Here is a 17,947-nt window from a genome sequence, read left to right as displayed (position 1 = left end):
AGGAGCCAGCACAATGGCACTGTGGCTCTGGCTGTACAGAGGATAGGGAAAAAGCATAGTAGAGCAACAGTAATTGGAGATTTGATAGTCAGGGGCATAGATAGGTACATCTGAAGCCACAAGAGGAACTCCAGCATAGTAAGTTGCCTCCCTGGTGCCAGGCAGCCTGTATGAGAGAGTAGACAGAAGTCATTGTCCATATTGGCACAAATGACAAAGATAAGAAGTTTGACAAGGTCCTGCAATGACAATTCAGGGTATTAGGTAGTAAACTAAAAGACGGGACTTCTAGGGTAGTAATCTGAGGATTACTCCCCATGCCATTGGCTACTAAGGCGAGGAATAAAGATGTATATTTGAACATGTGGTTAATGAGCTAGTCTGAGGTGGGGGGGGGGGGGTGAGGAAGCTTCAGATATGTGGATCATTGGCATGTCTTCCAGGAAAAGTGGAACCTATACAAGAAGGACAGTTGCGCCTAAACTGATGGACACCAATATCCTGGCAGGGAGTTTTGATAGCGCCACTCAGGAGGATTTAAACTAGTGTGGTCAGAGGATGGGAACTAGAACTGTACATCAGTAAGCAGACAGATTGGGAAACAGCTTGAGTCGAAGGGAAATATAGCCAAAAGGAAGAGCAGTCAGGGAGTGGTTACTGAGCTCAGCAGAACTGGAGGCTTGAACTGTATTGATTCTATGCTAGAAGTATAAACAGATAAAAGAGATGAAATTTGAGCCTAGATTAATGCAAACAACTTTGATATTGTTGCTATCACAGAGACATAGTTGAAAGAGCGACAGGATTGGCAGCTTGATGATTCCGGTTATTGAAGTTTTAGATGAGACAATAGAGGTAGCAACAGAGGTGGGGAGTTGCTTTACTGGTTAGGTAGTGTATCACAGCTGGGTTGAGGGAGGACACCCTGGAGGGATCTTGCAGTTAGGCATTATGGGTTGAACTCGGGCACAGGAAGGGGACAATCACAGTGCTACAGATCTCTCAGCTGCCAGCAGGAGACAGAGGAAGGGATAGGTCATCAGATTCTGGAAAAATGTGAAAATAATAGGGCTGTTGTGGTGGGTGATTTTAGTTTTCCCCATATTGTCTAGGACTCCCTTAGTGCCAGGCTGTGGTTTGGATGGGGAGCAATTTGTTACACTATTTGAATCCATCACTACTTCAGCAGCAGAAGACAAAGAATAGTGAGAGATATGGAATCCTCATCTAAAAAAAGGTGTCCTTTCTGGGAGCTCCCGAAGAATCTCTGTTGGGACCTTTATTCTTGACATAAATAAACCCTCTCAAACAAGTTAAAAAGTAGAGTTTGGCGATATGCAGATGACAATACTCTGTTCTATGCATCATGGAAAACGCAAGATCATCTCAAATCCCTCAGGATGACTTTCTGAAATTCTTCTTAAATAAACTACCCAATGGCCTCTTGTAATGCAAAGGTAAATACAAAATACAAAAACTCCAAAACAATACATCAACAATCTTTCTTTCCAAGAATGATCCCATAATAGAACAAACTACCAAAAAAATTTTCACTGTGCCATTACTGAAATCTTTATTTCCAGATAATTCTCAAAAGTTTTTTAAAAAAAATCAGGGCTACCACTGAAGGTTTAGCTCGTACTGCCCATATAAAATATTGATGGAATGCAAATGTTACCCTGCAAGAACACAACTGAAGCGGAGCCAAAGGGTTTCAGACATTAAAAAAGGTACGGCTGCCTGCATTGTCACTAGGTAATTAAAAGATTAATCATGTTAAAATACTTCTGTAACACTGTACAACTTCGTTTGACATACCAAAGAAACACAACGTAACAAAATCAACAGTCATATAGGCTATGCCCAAACTTGTCAGTTCCATTCCAAAGCAACTTAAGAATGCATAATTGACAACGTAACTAATGACATAAACCATCTGCTCATAAATCCAACATGTTCACAGAACAAACAGTATAATTAAACTTTGACTATAACAGAACAAAGGAAAACAATAGATTTTTACAAGAAAAATTAATGATATATAAGATACAATTTACTGTCATTTTCACCCTGTGTTAAAACTTGCCCATTACTGATCATATTAACCTTTCCACACTGCAATCTTAAAATGCTCCACATGGAAAACAAGTCTAGTTTGTATGAAAATACTGCTCTATCATTAAATGAAGTCATACTAAATAAGTTAGAAGATAGGGTTTTAAGAAATACAATTACAAACATTTCACTGATAAACTTTTTCTTCCTAGCCAAGACATTGACCCATGGATGGTTAATAGTTGTGCAGAACTTAGTTATTTTATGTTAGCATATGCTGATGGATAATTTTACAGCATTGTAAAAATGACCAATTAATATCTTTGAATGAAGGATAAATATTGGCTAGGATAACAGGGAAAGCTTCCCTGCTCCTCTTCAAAATAGTACCAAAGCAGGCAAATGGGATTAAAGTTTAATAATTCATCTGAAAGAGTGCTGTACAGAGGGGAGTGCCATCTTGACATTTCAGCTTAAGCCCCAGGGTAGGCCAACATAGCCATACGGCAACTTTTACAATATACATCCTTGGGACAGAGTTTAAAGTCAAGGATTTGAGTATTTTCAATCCTTCAAAGGTTCAGGACATTTGTGCCACTATAATTGCATTGCTAACTATGTCCCAAGAAACTATGTTTCTTGATACAATCAGTGTTTAATTATTCGTACAATCTCTTTCAATCAATATTGAAGTATGTTTGAGTCCAATGCCAGTATACCTTTTACTTAGATATGTGGCCCAAAACTGTACATAGTATTCCAGTAAATGCTTCAAGAACACCCTCAGGACCTCACTCACGAAGTGCAGCATTCCCATTGACATCTGGGAATCACTTGCCCAAGACCATCCAAAAGTGGAGGAACAGCATCTGGCACGTCGAGCCTGACTAGTGCCTTGTATAGTTTCAGGGAGACTTCTCTATTTTTATACTGCAATCCCTGTAAGATAAAGACTGACATTACATTTGCCATCCCTATTACCTGCTGAACCTATATGCTAGGTTTTCTGATTATTGTCAAAGATGTTTTATTCCAATTAATCATAGCCAGATCATGAAATAACACAAGTATAATAAATGATTGCGCAATGATTTACCCTCTGCCCTCCAAAATCTGCCACTGCATCTACTGCAGCACTTTCCTTCTTCATTTTAAAATCTGGTCATCAGGATTAATATTTTTGTGCTGCCATTTCATCTCATTTTACTCTCTCTAAAAATCAAGAAGCTTCAAGTAGGATTTTGAAATAATGGCTTCTTTGCATCTTAAGGAAATAATGTTTTTGTAGAATGTCTTTCATGGTTAAGTAAAGAACTTTGAAACGTAGTTACATCTGTAAGTTAGCAATATGGCAGCCAATTATTAATAAACAAGAGCCCACACACAACCATGAGATAAAAACATAGAACCTGGTCGGCTGATGGGTTAATAATTTCTATGGCACTGGGAAAAACTCACTTGCTCTTTTTAAAATAGTCCCATAAGATCTTGAATAGGAACCCAAATGGGCAGAGAGTTTTTAAATGAAATTTATACTAAGGCCTCTTGCCTCCCACGGTGCAGGATATGCTCAGTTTTGCACAAATGCGAGATGGAATAGTATCACACGGGACATTCAGCCTGGACCAGTTCTTTCGAAAGAGGAAACCAATTATCCCTGTTACACTTTTATCCCCACAGCCCAACACAACCCTTCCCTAGCTCAGGCCCACCAATTAGTGACCCATGAAAGTTTTCACATAATTTGCTTTTTTTTTAATGTTAGCATCCTTGATTATGTATGCACATGTGTATAGAGAGATTTGAAACCACCACCTCCTAGTTCAAAAATAAGACTGAAAACCCTGAGCTATGGCTGACCAAGCAACTTCACGACTGTCTGCTGAATCTTTGCCTGTTCCTACATTGGGGTTCTACAACTAAATCCTCATTTTGCGTTAATTCCAGTTCTTCTTGGCCTTCAACCATTCCGAAAACATTAATCCATCCTCATTGATCCTCAAAGCAGAAACCATCCATTTCTGAGAAGAGATAACAGATCTGTGTACACAATTGCAGCTATTATTTAAACACAACTTGGTCAATAGAAAGCCAAGCATATAATACTGTGACAGGGTGCCCTCTGCTGTATAAACCACAGTATGTCCATACCCAGTGCTAGTACAACTATGAAATGTACATCGTTCTAACTTCAATGTGCCAGGCTTGGCTTGAGAAATAACTGATCTGACAATGCACCTTGTCAGTAAGGCACAGGTCAGGCAGCAGATACAGACTCTTTAAAGGGATATACTGCATGTTGTGAATCTACATAAATTGCTAGTCAATTTACACCACCCCACAAATCACTTCACTCATACAACAGCTCATCCTTAGCCTTCCACTCATCCTAATAACTTGCTTGATTGCCATATTAAAATAGTCATTAAACTTACCATGGCAACATAATGTTGCAATTGAAAGTGCAAATTCCCTTTAAGATGTTAATTGCAATGGCAATGATATTCGACCTTTCCATCACAGAATGACAACAATTTATATTGCCTGATTACTTTCCTTCAGTTTTAGGACATATGCCATTTGTCCCATAATTTACAGAACTCCCAAATGTTTTGTTGCCCTTTCCATACGATGATCAACTCAATTCCAGCAAAAAAATTGAGTTGAATGAAATGTCATACGACACACATTGTGGCACTTGTCACACCAGCCCAGTATAAATAAACCAAAATCTTCTTGTAGATCACAGGCAATGAAACAATACAAGTATTTAGAAAGTAATTAATTTGTCATGCAGTATTGTGTAGTGGATAAATTGTGTGATAGGATATTAAAGAAATTGGGTTTTTCTTTCTAACAAGTCAACAAGAAAACGAATGGTTGCATTCTGTAGTTGAAAACAAATTAAAATGGTTTGTGAAATAATTATGAAAATGATGTGTTAATCTGATGAAGAGACAGACTGATTATACCGGCCTAACAGCGAAATACTGCAAATGTTGGATATCGGAAATAAAACAGGAAATGCTGGAGAAACTCAAAAGCTCTGGCAACATCTATGGGAGAGAAAGAGTTAATGTTGAGTTCAATATGATTCCTTTGAAGAGAAAACAGAACAGGAGACATAGAAGCTACCAGAGCTGCTTAGCTTCTCCAGTGTCTTGAGGTTTTATTCCCGATTACCAGTCTATTGACCAACACATTAACCGGAACCAAATATTTAGAAATCTTGAATGCACAGGGACTGGGATGGTTCAATCATTTGGAATAACAACAACATTGCCATAATTATTTTCACTCCCATCCCTCAGTTAGTGAGGAGAATGATTCTCAGAGTGAAAAGCCATGTGAAACCATTCATCAACATTGATTGAGGAAAAATATCCTTCTTAAAATTTCAGGTCTTTTATAGATCTTTTGTTGAAACATTGCACAGATGAACAAAATGGTCTGTCAGAAAACACAGCACAATTTTAAATCATTACTTTACAAACACTATTTATCTCTTCCACAATTAAGTTTCCCTAAACTTGAAACTTAAACTTGAGAGGCATGTGATAGTACAACAAGAATTTCAAGTAGGAGGAATTCACAGGACTAAAAATCCAGGATGTCCTGTCAGCCACTTCCGCCCAGGTTCCTCCCCTGCAAAATCTTATCCACTGTAGCAAAACAATCAGACTGCTTATTTGACATCTAATTTCAGACAAGTTGATATTTCCTCTAATTAAACACTGAGAAGTTAAAAGTTCAGTTCCCCTCTTAATTTCTCTTGATCATCAGCAAAGCAATGGAAGAGGTTTTTTGACAGTACTATCAAGCCTCACATTCTCAGCAATGAACTGCTCACTGATGCAGTGTTTGGATTCCACCAAAACCACTCTTCTCCTGAGCTCATACAACAGCCTTGGTCCAAGCATAGCCAAAAGAGTTAATGGTGAAGACAGAAAGACTCCTCAACATCAAAGCAGCACTTGACAGAGTGTGGTATCTAAGAGCCTGAGCAAAGTTGAGTCAATGGGGATCAAAAGTAAAACCTCTGCACTGGTTGGAATTGTACCAAGTTCAAAAGGAAGATGTTTGTGGTTGTTGAACATCAATCTCAGGACATGGAGTGGGAATTCCTCAGAGTAGTGTTCTGGGACCAAACAAAGCTACTCCATCAATGACCTTTCTCTCCATCATATGGAAATGCTGGTGTTGGATTGAGATGGACAAAGTCAGAACTCACATGACACCCAGGTTTAGTCCTACAGGTTTATGTGAAATCACAAGCTTTCAGGGCACTACCCCTTCATCAGATGAAGTCTGACTGTCATATGGTCAGAGGTAGGGATGTTCAATGATCATCGCACAATGTTCAATTCTATTTGCAACTCATCAGATACTGTGTAAGTCTTGAGTCCATATGCAGCAAGACAATATTCAGACTTGGGCAGTTCAGTGAGAAGTGGAAAAAAAACCAAAATTTCCAAGCAATGACCATCTCTATAAAAGCATATTCTAGCCATTACATCCTGACATTCACTAGTATTACCATCACTGAATTCTCCCCACAATCAACATCATTATTAATGTTGACCATAAACTAAACTGGACTAATTAGCATCTAAACAAGTAACTATCAAACCCAAAAAAGAGGATTTGCATGCTCTATTAAATGACCCAAAACAATGTCCTCCTCCTGATGCTGCCTGGCTTGGTATGTTGCTTCAGCCTCCTGTTTGTCTATTTTGGGATCCTGCATCTGTAGTATTTTATCTCTATTGAATGACTTGACATTGCCTGTGCACATGTTTTGAAGTGCTGGTTGTCTTTCCAAATAAAATCTTCTTCATTCTGGCTGGTCACAAACCCAAGACTCCTGCAAGTTGACAAAGATTTTGAACTTTTTAAAAATGCTTTGAGATCACCCTTGAAGTGTCTCTGCTATCCTCCTGTGACAGTCTACTGCCATACCTGAGTTCTTGCAAGTAGAACAGTTGCTTCAGCAGTGTAGATTCAGGTACAGGAACAGTATGCAACAAAAAAAGGAATTGCTAAAAAAAGCTCAGCAGGTCTGGCAGCATCTGTGGAGAGAAATCAGTTTACATTTCAGATCAAGTGACCCTCAATTTGGGTTTCTTCTCCATTATGACCAGATCACGTAGGCCTGACTCCAGGCAGATGTTTAGAATAACATCCATTCCTTTTTTGTATACTGTCTCTTCTCTTCTGGACCCTTTGTTTTGATTGTTCTAACACTTACACAGTGCAGAACACTTCAGACAAATCTTGTGTTTGTATATTTAGTTAAGGTATTCAATTATACCAGATAAAAAGTATTTTTGTGCTTTACTAAGCAAAGCCTAAACTCAATTAAAACATTGTTATCCTGAACTGAGCTATTATCCTGTTATAGACATTTTATTCAACTTTCTAATATTTAACCAGCTCCATTTTACTAATATCTTGCTTTTCTCCCCTTCTGCTAATTACTAGTCAGTCAAAAAAAACAGTTCCCATTAGAAGATGGGACAAGAAGAAATTTAAAGGTCTGGGCAGGTACACAGTGAGTGATAATGACCCAGAATGGTCTATGCACAGTGGTGCAAGTAAAGATATTTCAATGACTTCAAAAAGAAACTGGATGGACACTTGAAAGAAATAAACAAGCAGGGCCATAGGAATAGAGCAGGGCAATGGAACTGACTGGATTGCTCTAAAGTTAGCCAATGTGCACAAAATGACCTCTGTGGCGCAATTACTCAATACCTTTTTTGAAATTTAGATAAATATTAAAAAGGTTTTCTTCCTCCTTCAAATCATTTTGAGAGATTGTTTCCTCAATAATAGCCATCAAATTAAAATGAGGCAGCCTACTATTTCTGAAGTCCCAACAGCCATATAGTGGTTTGCACACAAGTTACATTCAGAGTATGATATTCAGATATCCTTTATCTTCCCTATCCCAGCAATTATGTTATACTTTACATAAATGGCCTTCCATTCTAAGATCAAAGAAAAATTTAACATTTCCTTCCTCTACTGGGTTGCTCCAATAAACAAAATCTGCCAAAACATTTTACTGCTTTTCTGCTTCTACATCAGCAGGAAATTTGAAGCTTTCTGACAAGATGCATGAATATCTAAGGCATTCAGCTTACTGATAATGCTGCTGTAACAATTCACAGTTAGAGGTGTGGGATACACTCAAATCTTGGACAATACCCATAATCAAAAAGATCAGGATGATTAATAAAAACAAAAATTCAGTAAGAAATTTAACTAAGAAACATTCACTAAAATTTAGAAGGGGGAAGGATAAATGTCTGTCGGTATTGAAATGCAGGTGTCTATGGAGGTCTTAAGTTTTGATGGTAAAGAAGGTTTCTTGCCACATTTAAGGAAAGCACAAAAAGACATTTAGGCAAACAAGTTAAATTTGTATAGCAAAAGTTGAAGTTCACACCATTGCATACAATAGAAGTTATTAATAAATCCACAATATACAATGCACAAGGCAGAAAAACAAAACAGCAAAGTTTGAAAATCTTAAGTATAAAATGGAGGAGAGGAACTATATCTCATCTCACAAAGTTTATTTGGCAAAGGTCTTTTTTCACATAATGAGTATCTGCAGCCAGAAAACCTAACAATTGTGCAGAAGAGCTTTACAAAATATTTAATGAGGCAGGGAGTTTAAAATCCAAATTAGTGTAAAACAGTTATATCAACGAATAAGACCTTACCAATAATAAGCTTTACAAATAAGAGGATTTCCTCTCAAGGATACAGTGCTCTTCCAATTAGAAAGAAAATTAGCTTCCTGTTTTAATGAGAAGTAGAAATTCAAAGAGTGCAATTGCATCAAGAAAATATCTTTGAATATTTACAAGAACGTACATTCCTTCTTTGAGGGGCTACTCCAGGACTCTTATCATGCATCAAAAAAAAAAAACCCCTCATGCTGATTGGTTAATGTGGCAAAAGTTGCATCTTTCCACACTTCAAACTTGCAATGATTAAAAGGCACAAAGGGAGGGGTCCAGGATAACTCTAAATTTCCTTCGACCTTGCAAATAAAGGATCAGTTATGGCCCTAGTTCCTCCTACTGATTAAAATTCAGGACAAGGTATCATGTGACAGGAGTTCTCATCCCACATGAATGTGGTGACATTATTTCAAAAACGCTCCATAAAATCTTGGTAGTTAGGTGTGGCTGAGAAGCCAGAATTGAACACTATTTCTAAACACATTAAGATCAGAAATAAACAAATAGACTACTGACATTCACCTTGTCGCATCTTTTACACGTTTACAGTATTAAGTAGGCAGAAATGTTGCAAGAAAATCATACTACTACTTACGATCCAAAGAAGAGGCTCAAGTTTAATCAGTAGAATTCCTCACTGTCTGATGATTGTACCAACTCTACTTATATGTTTTATCTTGAGACTTAATATAGTTATTTTGAAAAAAAGACTTCAGTGTCTGATGGGTCAAACCACTTCCTACTTCACTGAGCACCACCTCCTGTGACATTGCCACCTAATAAGGAAAATGTCAACTGGTATCTACTCTTTAAGAGTGTTCCTCCACCCCAATTCAAATTTATTTAAAAAGTCACACTATCGCTACCAAAAAACACAAGCTTAATCTAAACCATTTTACCTTCCGGACATCAATCTTCTAACCATAAATTTGCTTATCCACAGAAACATCTTCTTCCTGTTGTGTATAAGTTTTACTCTGAACCATGGAATAACAACATATCTTACATTTTGCAAGAATGATCACAAACGTTTCACTGAAGCTAAAAACTTTAAAATTTAATTTCATTATTTCGATTTACAAGGCCCAAAATTATGCTTTTAGCTCACATTCCTAACTTTGACATTATTTAAACAAATGTATGAAAACACTTCTTCATTTCTCTTTATGGTGGTAACATATTTCTTGGAGAACTACATCACCATGTTTGGTTTTGTTGCAGCTGCTTGTACAGACTCTATTGCCACAGACATACAGGACTGAATAGCTGGTAATCACACACCAGCCAAGCTCACTCTATTCGCGGAAGAGCAACAATCTGCATCCAAATAATTAAACAAATTCAAATATATGTATTGAAATTTATTGCAAGCGAAGACCAGGAAAATTAAAATTTTGGTTCCATTCTTTTGAAAGTAGTGCAGATTTTGTACAGAACACTGTTTGGAATTTGTTCATCTGTAAACCATTATTCCAAGTAACTTTGTTTCAAGTGTACATGTCCACGCATTTATCATAGTGAAATATGCAGCGAACCACATAGTGCGAAACAAAACTGTCAATCGAACAAATTGGCAAGCAGCGGTACTCTATTTCTGGCAGAATAATGTCACTATGAAGCTTCCTGGTTTCATTGCCACAGTTTCAAATCCTCTGTAACCCATATAAGCCATTTCTTGATCTTGGTATAAATCCGCACACAAATATTTTTAAATGTACCACAGACATATATAGCACTTCACCTCATTTAAGAAAAGGAGTTACGCCAGGGTGCTTTCATGTACCTGTCAGCATGCGATTCAATAGCTGATCTGACCAATCATTGACAATATCATCTTGACTCAAGACGAAGGAATGAAGACCCAAGCATAGCTGGATTGGGCATTTTCAGGGAATAGAACATGGCAGGTTAGAGCTCCAAAACTCTGAACTGCAGGTTTCTGGCCAAATTTCAAGTAAGAACCATCAACCGATTTTTACTGGGGTAGAGCAGAGTACAGCATGATGGAAAAGCCTTTACAACTAATGTACTGGTAACATCTTAAAATTCATCGATGGGATGTTGGCCTCACTCTGCCTGCATTTATTGTCCATCCCTATTTGCCCTCGAGAAGCTGATGCTGAGCCATCTTTAACTGCTACAGTCTATTTGATGTACGTACACCTGCAAACCTTTCTGACAGGGAGTTCCAAGATATAGACTCAATCACTGAAGAAACAATGATATATTTCCAAGTCTGGATGGTTAGAGGCATGTAGGGAATTGCAGGTAGTGGTGTTCCCATGTATCAGTTGCACTTGTACTTCTGGATGAAATTGGTCATGGTTTGGGAGGTGCTAAATAGGAAACTTGGTGAAATTTCTGCAGTGTATCTTATAGATGGTGCACATTGCTTTTCTGACCATCAAATGGTGGAAGAGCTGAAAGTTGTGGATAAGGTGCCAAACAAGTGGGCTCCTTTGTCCTGGATGGTGTCATTCCTGAGTGTTATTGCAGCTGCACCCACCCAGCCAAGTGGAAAGCATTCCATCACACTCCTGACTCTTGCAGACGGTCGACAGGCTTTGGGAGTCAGGAAGTGAATTACTCAATGCTAGATTCCTCGCTGACTTCTTGTAACTACAGCACTCATGCAGATAATCCAGTTCTGTTTCTGGCTACAGTATCTCACAACACAATAACAAGTTACATTTGTATAGCGCTTTTAACATATTAAAAAGTGTAGGCAGGAATTTAGAGCTCAGAGCAAATTTAACAAAATGGCTAAATCTTCCGAGTAGAGTGGGAAGTCATGTTAGTCACAAATTGGACAAAAAAAAATAATAATAGATCAATTTTTAGGAAAAAATCAAACTCCATTGGAGGAGCAAAACGAACTCCCTCACTACAAAAGGAAAAAGTGGTGAGGTAGGGGTCTATCTGGGATGTCAGGTGCTGCAAGCTAGTCAAGTCAGGCCAAGGGTGGGGTTGGACAGTAAGTGCAACTGAGTTAGTTTGGGTGGGGGGGGCTCATTTGCATTGCTAACCAGGAATACTTAGAGAAGTCCCAGTCCAACTCTTCCAAATAATCCAAATATGTTTTAAATTGTGTAAAGTCTCCAACTCAGACTTGGAGGGTCCCAGTGAGCAGGAGATTGGCCATTAGAAGTTCAAACTTCATAGACAACTCTGACACAGGTCAGCATATTGAAACACCCACAGGATCCTGATAGTATAGTCCAGGATTCCTATCAGTTTGTGATATCAGTCCAAATATTCCAGTCTTGAGATTATGTCATATGATGCATAATTTAAAAATGTTGGTATTTGTACAACATTATCATCCTTATCCTCTTTAGTGACAGTGGTCACAAAGTGAATGTTATTAACATAACAGTGATGAGTTGTGAAATGCATCTGCAGATAGTATATACTGCACTCATTGTACACAAAATTACAAAGCATCAGGTGCCTGTTTTATTCTTGCCACAAGTATTAATAACAGTCAGTTTAGGTAAACTTAAAGCTAAAGATGAGATATATAATAAATAGTCAGCTCTGCCATAACACAGTAGGTCTGTTCTCTTGCAATCAGTGTCATAATAAAATTGTGTAATAGCAGCACCATTTAAACTAATGGGCCGGAATCATATTATAACCAATACATGCTGTAGAAACAGTGTTCCCAATTTGTCAATCGCGTTATAGCGAATGTGTCAACGAAACGTGCTTTACAGCAGATACCTGTAGTATCCTTGCAGTTGAAGATTTTAAAATAGGTGGTTGGCCCTTTTTTTTTTACTAGAAATTATAGTTTGACATTTATGACATGTGTTATCTATCAAAGCATGAATGCAGTTCAGGTCCTGCAAAACAAAAACTGGTATGGACTATTTAGTTAGAGAAGTGGTGAACTGAACTCAACAATGGAGAAAATAATGAATAAAAACAATAGATACAATTGTGAAAAATTCTTGTAACATTATCATGTGGTTCTAAAGACTGTTCTCCAACTACCATCTTCCTTTGTGTCAGAAATTAGATTTCAGAGTATTTTCCAGTACACCACCTTTGGCCTCAAAGTAATAATTACTGCATACCATACTTAGTCAAGTACTGGTTATATGTGGAGGGTAAAAATGGTCATCGTTCCGCAGATATACAGCTCTAACATCCATCTTGGTTGAAGAGTGCAATAAATTCTAAAGTCATGCCTTGTTGGTGGAAGCGGAACTGAAGACCGAGCACAGAATTGATTGAAAAAGCAGTGCCATCAATTAAAGAAAAATATTTTTCATTTTAATATTATTAGCTTACAGCTTTACAAACAGCACAGGAGATTACTGCTTACCGCACATAATCAGTGTAAATCTAATGGCTGATGATCTGTTTCTATTATTCATAAGCCTCAAGCAGGATGAAAGCTACAACTTCCAACATTTAGTTCCTGCCTACAATAAATGTCAACATTTCTAACATCAAATCCAATTTGAAATTGACAGAGAACTCAAGACTTTACCCCAATGATTGCGGATTGAGAATTTGTTTCAAGTATTCCAAACATTTAATCTAAGTTTACATATTATTTTAAAAAACATATAGAGTATAGCCCATAAAGAGACTATTAGGTCCATCACATCTGCACAGGCTCATTAAAACAGTTTGTCTGAATCTCCTAGCTTCTTCATATATTCATTTCCTTTTGTGATTCATAGCTGTTATTTTCAGTTCTTTCATGACTTGCACTCTCCTCACACCTTTAAAGCAGTAAAATGTCACACAGCACATCACAGGGTGTGGTTTTACAGAGCCCACTAAAGGAGTGGTCCGGCAAGGGAGACCCAGAGCATAAAACCAATGCAGCTGAATACGTGATCACCAATAATAAAGGGTTAAAAAAAAGTAGAGGTGCAAAAGATCAAAAGCAGGGAGGATTGTAGGGTTGAAGGAGATTAGAGATAGGGGATGGGCACATGTACAATTTGAAAACAAAAGATTAATTTTTTTAAACATGCAAGGCATCAGATTGCGAATCAATGTGATCATATAGATATTGTGAGAAAGATATTTTATGTGAGTTAAGATACTGAGATCAGAATTCTATCTATCGGAGTTCCTATTATGGGTGACGGTTTCAATGGAAGGGGAGCTGAGGCAGGAACCAAGGCCGGCCCACATTTCAAAATTGAATTGCTCACATTAGCAGGTAGGTTGGAAAACCAAAGGGCAGAGATTTGAAGGAAATAGAAAAAGAAATAAAGGTGACATGAGGACTTTGTGCTTTCCTCAGTAACTGGTTACAAGTCTGGAATGCTGTGCCAGAACAGAAAAGTGCAGACAAATTCAATTGCGGCTTTCAAGGAAGAACTGGATAAATATTTGCGGGGAAAGAATTTGTAGAGAGCTGATATGCATTTGACGAGTCAAATAGCCTCTATGTTTTAATTGTTCTCAGATTCTATTCTATGGTTCTTGACGACAGGGGATATGCAATCGGAAACTCTGTTCAGGATCAAGTAGTATGTCAAAGTTATAAAAAAATGTGAGAAGAAGATGGCACTGAACAGCACTCACATCACTTGGGAAAGCAATGTCTGGATCTACAGGAAGAAAAAGGTTAGAGGACTAGAAGTAGGCTGGTAATGGATAAGGAAATCAACATCCTGATTGGCAGTACATACATAGGTGGTAACCTGCAGTTTGTTAACAGTTACACAACCATCAGGAAATTTAAACCTGTTCTTTTTGGTTCTAGGAATACAGAAGATCTAGCTGCACTGCATTTTGCTTATTTCATGTTTATGTCAAGCACTAGGGCCAAAATCTTTGTTTGGGAACACATCTGCTGACATTACAAAACTTGCATTTATGTAATTCGTGGTTTCCAGGAATCTACTACGGAATATACAGTATTGCTTTAGCAAATTTGGGATAACGATATCCAATGTTTTGAAATCACTGCAATGCCTACCTTAATTTCTGTGCAGAAAAGTATCACAGCACACCTACTGCAGTAATGAATGATTTTTAAGATAGTTGCAGATTCATAACTACATTTGAAATATTGATTTCTTTAAGAAATAAGAATCTCAAGTTTCATGGTTTTGAACAAATGTTGTGCCATCTCATCCACCATTTAATGTGTACACATTGTAGATATATCATTTCCATTCTCCTAACTATCTTGACACTAACCAATTTCCAGACGTTTCCTTTCTAGGTTACAACCCCAAAACATCTCCAACATCTCTTCATAACTCTGAAGCTTCAATAGGTAATACTGGCTTGTGGGTTTTCTTTACATTGCCTGCAGCATTTTAAATGGGTCTCTCCCTCGTTTCCCAGTCTTGAAAAGTTATTAGTTTTGGATCATACGGAGGAATTTTACAACATGTTTAGCCTAAGCCAACATTTTGGAGAAGACAGGTGTTTAGTGTCCATTGCTTTTAAGAAACCCCATTTGAACCACACATGCTTAACAAGCCTCCAATTTGTTTCTCTTCTCCAAGACAGAACACAAACCAGTCAAAAGTAAAACACTCCAGATTCAGATTATGAAGCATAACTTTGGCAAAGAAATAATCAATAAGAACATAAATTAGAAAAGGGAATTTCCAAATGGATTAAATTTTATTCCACTTTGTGCTAGATCAGCAAGCAAGGTAACTAAAATTTTTCATTCATGTGCTTCTCTTGGGCTTCAACAAATATGTAGTTTAAAACCTACATTACTGTACATTTTAGTGACTAGCATTAATAACATATTGCTCAATACCTGGAAAACACATCCAATGCCTTCACCAGCCAAAGTGAAAGAAGGTAGAAAAACAGCAAATGCTGGAGAAACACAGCAGGTCTGACAAACAAAGTCACTGGCCTCGAACATTAGTGGTTTTACTTTCAATAGATGCTGCCAAATCCTGTTTCTCAACATACTGTTTTTGCTTCAGAATTCCAGCATCTACTAAATTTCTCTTAAACACTAAGAGTTGTAATGTTATGAAATATATATATACTTCAATTGTGCCTAAGACAAAATATTAAGCTATCAAAACACAATTATTTAATGCCATGAATGGATGCCAAATTCTAGCATCTAAAAAGGTCAAATGTGTAAAGAACTAAGTTCTAAATGTTGTAACACTGATTCTCATCAAGATGGGTTCTAAATTACAATAGAGCGACAAGTTTGAACATAGGACAAGATGGGACAACACAACCTTGTTGAAGCTGTGGGAGGTATTACCATTTTAAAATCACACACAAAGAGACTCTGTTTCTAAAACATTAATGATTGTCATATTCTACGCACAAAAGTTGAAAAGGCTAGACAAGACAGCATTCAAATGCAGCAAACAGAAAATACTGGATTCAATTATTCCTTTCAGAAAAACAGCAAGGCTACAGTGAGGGCATGACTAAAGTTGGAAACCCAACAGTTTCTCAGGAGGTATGGCGTACTGACTTAGACTTTGAAAAAAAAAGTTACGATTCAACATTTCATCAGTGAAATCCATTATGTGATTTAAAATTTTTGTGCATGCCTGGTACAAACTATACTTGTTACAGAAAGTCTGAACTGGTCTGAAACAATGCAAAAAGCTAGTCTGATTTGGTGTTACTTAAACTCCACACAATTAGCTACTTGAATATTTGAATGCACTGATTTTATTTAGAACCAATGAACCTCTCTCGCAACATGAAAGTTAACTTTTACAAGTGTGGAGTTCCATTTCTGCAAAGTCTTTTTTTAAAATCTGAAAAATTTTTAAAAATTTATAAACCAGAAAACTTGCCCTCCTCATTCAGGTCCTGAATTTAGTTTTCCTCACTGCACTACTACTACTTTACATTTGCAGCAATTTGTGGTGCAGAATATCATCAAGGAGAAATGGGCAACAGCAAGTCAATCCCACAACAAATTATATCATCAATCTAATTGTCCTTGGGATAAGTTACCCTAAGTTCAGACTAACTTAAAAAAAAGACACTTTCTACACACAGAGGAACCTTGATTATCCAAAGGACATGGGTGGGGAGTATTTTGTTTATTTAATCAAATTCTGGATAATTGAATGCCGGATAACAGTTTAGTCAAGCATCGGGACCTTGTGCTTTTACCGGATAATCGAGGTTCCTCTATCATGTGGGCAGCACCACAACTATGGCGTATTCAATATTTGTAAGAAAAAAAAAGAGACAAAATGTTAGCATACAGGTACAGAATGTAATCAAGGCAGCTCATGGGATGCTTTCCTCTATTATGAGAGGAATTAAGCACAAGAATAAGATTATGCTTTAGTTATACAGGACACTGGTGAGACCATATTCTGAACAACATGCAGTTTTGGCTTCCTTACTTACAAAAGTATGTAAACGCATTTTAGGCAGTTTAGAGAAGCTTTACTAGATTGCTGTCTAGATTGAGCGGGTTGACTTATGAGGTGGAGAGGCTGAGTTTTTAATCAATTAGAGTTCAGAAGAAAGTGAGGAATGACTTGACTAAAATATAAGAACAGGAAATGTCTCTACATGGATTGTATGCTGCTTCTTGTGAACTAGTCCAGACCAAGGGGGCATTGGTTTTAAACTGAGGGAGCACCCTTTCAGAATAGAGATGAGGAGAAATCTACTCCCTCAACGTTGTGCATCTTTGAAACTCTCCATCTCAGAAGGTGGAGAAGGTGGTGTCATTAGATATTTTTAAGACAGAGATAGATAGAGTTTCAGTGGAAGTCAAGATATATAGGGAGCACACAGGCATGCAGAATTTGAAACACAAACAGATCATCCATGATTTTATTGAATAGCACAGTAGGTTAAAAGGGCCAAATATTCTACTTGTGTTTCCATTTTGTATGTTCATATGCAATACAATGATGTGGTTGAAAAGGAGAAGTTTTAGAACAGCTGCAAGCTTTCTCCAGCTTAAATACTACAGTTGACAACATGTCAACTTTATCAGTCCATTAGTCAGAAACCACAATGAATGTCAAATCTCAAAAGGAAGCCAAAAATGGAATTAAAGTGAGCATTAGATTCCATCTGAAATTGTGAAAAAATCAACTTGTATGAGAACTAATAATTGACAGGCAGCTATGTAAAGCCATCTGCAACATAGTATAAACAGAAAAAACATGAACAACTGCAAAGTTCTA

General features: G+C 37.4%; 1 protein-coding gene across 3 annotated transcripts in view; it reads right to left on the bottom strand.

The window, feature by feature from the left end:
• The window catches only part of LOC122550677 (LIM and senescent cell antigen-like-containing domain protein 1), a 120,890-nt gene that overhangs the window by 72,553 nt on the left and 30,390 nt on the right, over positions 1 to 17,947 (bottom strand). Inside the window, exon 1 of one of the 3 annotated variants that reach the window (XM_043691771.1) lies at positions 9,406 to 9,534. The exons of the other annotated variants lie outside the window; for them this stretch is intronic. The gene's annotated coding sequence lies outside the window, so the exon portion shown is untranslated. Of the gene's footprint in view, positions 1 to 9,405; positions 9,535 to 17,947 lie in introns of those variants that run through there. 3 annotated transcript variants of the gene reach the window in all.

The sequence above is a fragment of the Chiloscyllium plagiosum genome, chromosome 6 (assembly GCF_004010195.1).
Source record: "Chiloscyllium plagiosum isolate BGI_BamShark_2017 chromosome 6, ASM401019v2, whole genome shotgun sequence".
NCBI classification, from domain to species: Eukaryota; Metazoa; Chordata; class Chondrichthyes; order Orectolobiformes; family Hemiscylliidae; genus Chiloscyllium; species Chiloscyllium plagiosum.
Note: the sequence above shows the minus strand (reverse complement) of the source record. Positions and strands in the feature narration are given on the sequence as shown.